Below are 3,619 nucleotides of genomic sequence, written 5' to 3' on the forward strand. Positions count from 1 at the left end.
TGATAGTCCATACTTTGCCCAAGATTTGATGGCCCAAACCGGCGTTCAAAATCACCTTCAGAATTCCCAGCGTTAAACGCCGGAACTGGCACCAAAGTGGGAGTTAAACGCCCAAACTGGCACAAAAGCTGGCGTTTAACTCCAAGAAGAGTCTCTACACGAAAATGCTTCAATGCTCAGCCCAAGCACACACCAAGTGGGCCCGGAAGTGGATTTTTATGTCATTTACTCATCTCTGTACACCCTAGGCTACTAGTTCTCTATATATAGGACCTTTTACTATTGTATTTTCATCTTCTGATCTTTGGAATCTTTTGATCTTTAGATCTTTTGATCACTTTGGGAGGCTGGCCATTCGGCCATGCCTAGACCTTGTTCTTATGTATTTTCAACGGTGGAGTTTCTACACACCATAGATTAAGGTGTGGAGCTCTGCTGTACCTCGAGTATTAATGCAATTACTATTGTTCTTCTATTCAATTCAGCTTGTTCTTGTTCCAAGATATCACTTGTTCTTCAACTTGATGAATGTGATGATCCGTGACACTCATCATCATTCTCACCTATGAACGTGTGACTGACAACCACCTCCGTTCTACCTTAGATTGGGTGAATATCTCTTGGATTCCTGATACACGATGCATGGTTGATCGCCTGACAACCGAGCGCTCGCCTGACAAACGAGCCAGCCATTCCGTGAGATCAGAGTCTTCGTGGTATAGGCAAGAACTGATGGCGGCATTCAAGAGAATCCGGAAGGTCTAACCTTGTCTGTGGTATTCTGAGTAGGATTCAATGATTGAATGACTGTGACGTGCTTCAAACTCCTGAGGGCGGGGCGTTAGTGACAGACGCAAAAGAATCACTGGATTCTATTCCGGCCTGATTGAGAACCGACAGATGGATAGCCGTGCCGTGACAGGGTGCGTTGAACATTTCCACTGAGAGGATGGGAGGTAGCCACTGACAACGGTGAAACCTTTGCATAAGCTTGCCATGGAAAGGAGTAAGAAGGATTGGAAGAAGACAGTAGGAAAGCAGAGAGACGGAAGGGACAAAGCATCTTCATACGCTTATCTGAAGCTCTCACCAATGAAATACATAAGTATCTCTATCTTTATCTTTATGTTTTATTCATATATCACCCATACCCATTTGAGTCTGCCTGACTAAGATTTACAAGGTGACCATAGCTTGCTTCATACCAACAATCTCCGTGGGATCGACCCTTACTCGCGTAAGGTTTATTACTTGGACGACCCAGTGCACTTGCTGGTTAGTTGTGCGGAGTTGTGATAGAGAGTTGAGATTGCAATGAGCGTACCATGTTGATGGTGCCATTGATGATCACAATTTCATGCACCAAGTTTTTGGCGCCGTTGCCGGGGATTGTTTTGTGTATGGACAACTGACGGTTCATCTTGTTGCTTAGATTAGGTAATTTTTTTCAGAATTTCTTTAAAAATGAATTCTAGAGTTTCATGATGATCTGTTGAAATCTGGCTGGCTGAGAAGCCATGTCTAATCTTATTGGACCGAGGTTTCAACTTATCATCACAAGAGCTTGTTGATTTCTATCAAACTTGCTATTGGAGCAATGATCTGCTGAGGCTTGGCTGGCCATTGGCCATGTCTAGTGTTTTGGACCGAAGCTTTCTTTGAAAGCTTGGCTGGCTGTGAAGCCATGTCTAATTCCTGGACCGGAGTCTTAGACTGGCATTGCAATGATTCCTGGAATCCAAATTAAGAATTCTGAAACCTTTATTTTCTTTTTTTTCATATAATTTTCGAAAAAGCACAAAAAAATTTTCAAAATCATAAAAAAAAAACCAAACAAATATTTTATATTTCTTGTTTGAGTCTAGTGTCTTATTTTAAGTTTGGTGTCTTGCATGCATTGTTTATTTGATCTTGGTTCTATTTTCAAGTCAATAGTACAGGGAACTGAAGATTCAGAACATGTAGCAGAGGAATTACACAGAAAAAGCTGGGCGTTCAAAACGCCCAGTGAAGAAGGACAGACTGGCGTTTAAACGCCAGCCAGGGTGCCTGGTTGGGCGTTTAACGCCCAAAAAGGTAGTGCATTGGGCGTTAAACGCCAGAATGTGCACCATTCTGGGCGTTTAACGCCAGGATGGCACAAGAGGGAAGATTTTGTTTTCAAATCAATTTTTTTCAAGTTTTCAAAGTTTTTCAAAATCAAATCTTTTTAAAATTGTTTTCAAATCATATCTTTTCAAAATTGTTTTCAAATCATATCTTTTCAATCATATCTTTTTAAAACCATAATTTTTCAAACATATCTTTTTAATCACATCTTTTTCAAAATAGTTTTCAATCATATCTTTTTAAATTCTAATTTCAAAATCTTTTTCAAAAATCACTTGATTTCTTTCCCACTTTTAGTTTTCGAAAATTATCAATCAATTTTTCAAAATGTTTTTAAAATCTTTTTAATTAATTTTCGAAAAATCTCTTCCCCTCTTCTCACATCCTTCTATTTATGGAGTATCACACCTCCTCAATGCACAATTCGAACTCTGTCTCACTAAGTTCGAATTCTTCTACCTCTTTCTTCTATTTTTCTTTTCCTCTGACACCTCAAGGAATCTCTATACTGTGACATAGAGGATTCTATATTTTCTTGTTCTCTTCTCTTTCATATGAGCAGGAGCAAAGACAAAGGCATTCTTGTTGAAGCTGACCCTGAACCTGAAAGGACCTTGAAGCGAAAGCTAAGAGAAGCTAAGGCACAACTCTCTGTAGAGGACCTAACAGAAATCTTCAAGGAAGAAGAACCCATGGCAGCCAAAAACAACAACAATGCCAACAATGCAAGGAAGGTGCTGGGTGACTTTACTGCACCTACTCCCGACTTCTATGGGAGAAGCATCTCTATCCCTGCCATTGGAGCAAACAACTTTGAGCTTAAGCCTCAATTAGTTTCTCTAATGCAACAGAATTGCAAGTTCCATGGACTTCCATTGGAAGATCCTCATCAGTTTTTAGCTGAATTCTTGCAAATCTGTGATACTGTCAAGACTAATGGGGTTGACCCTGAGGTCTACAGACTTATGCTATTCCCTTTTGCTGTAAGAGACAGAGCTAGAATATGGTTGGACTTACAACCTAAAGACAGCCTGAACTCTTGGGAAAAGCTAGTCAATGCCTTCTTGGCAAAGTTCTTTCCACCTCAAAAATTGAGTAAGCTTAGAGTGGAAGTCCAAACCTTCAGACAGAAGGATGGAGAATTCCTCTATGAAGCTTGGGAAAGATACAAACAATTGATCAGAAAGTGTCCCTCTGACATGCTTTCTGAATGGAGCATCATAGGTATTTTCTATGATGGTCTCTCTGAACTGTCCAAGATGTCACTGGATAGCTCTGCTGGAGGATCTCCTCATTTGAAGAAGACGCCTGCAGAAGCTCAAGAGCTAATTGAAATGGTTGCAAATAACCAATTCATGTACACTTCTGAAAGGAATCCTGTGAACAATGGGACAAATCAGAAGAAAGGAGTTCTTGAGATTGATACTCTGAATGCCATACTGGCTCAGAACAAAATAATGACTTAGCAAGTCAATTTGATTTCTCAAAGTCTGTCTGGAATGCAAAATGC

General features: G+C 40.2%; 1 non-coding gene across 1 annotated transcript; it reads right to left on the reverse strand.

The window, feature by feature from the left end:
• Window positions 1-3,206: 3,206 nt before the first annotated feature.
• On the reverse strand, window positions 3,207-3,314 carry LOC130964655 (small nucleolar RNA R71). The gene has a single exon (XR_009080740.1). It is a non-coding gene; the product is annotated as a small nucleolar RNA R71 (small nucleolar RNA).
• Window positions 3,315-3,619: the final 305 nt, after the last annotated feature.

The sequence above is a fragment of the Arachis stenosperma genome, chromosome 2, assembly GCF_014773155.1.
Source record: "Arachis stenosperma cultivar V10309 chromosome 2, arast.V10309.gnm1.PFL2, whole genome shotgun sequence".
In the NCBI taxonomy this organism is placed as follows: Eukaryota; Viridiplantae; Streptophyta; class Magnoliopsida; order Fabales; family Fabaceae; genus Arachis; species Arachis stenosperma.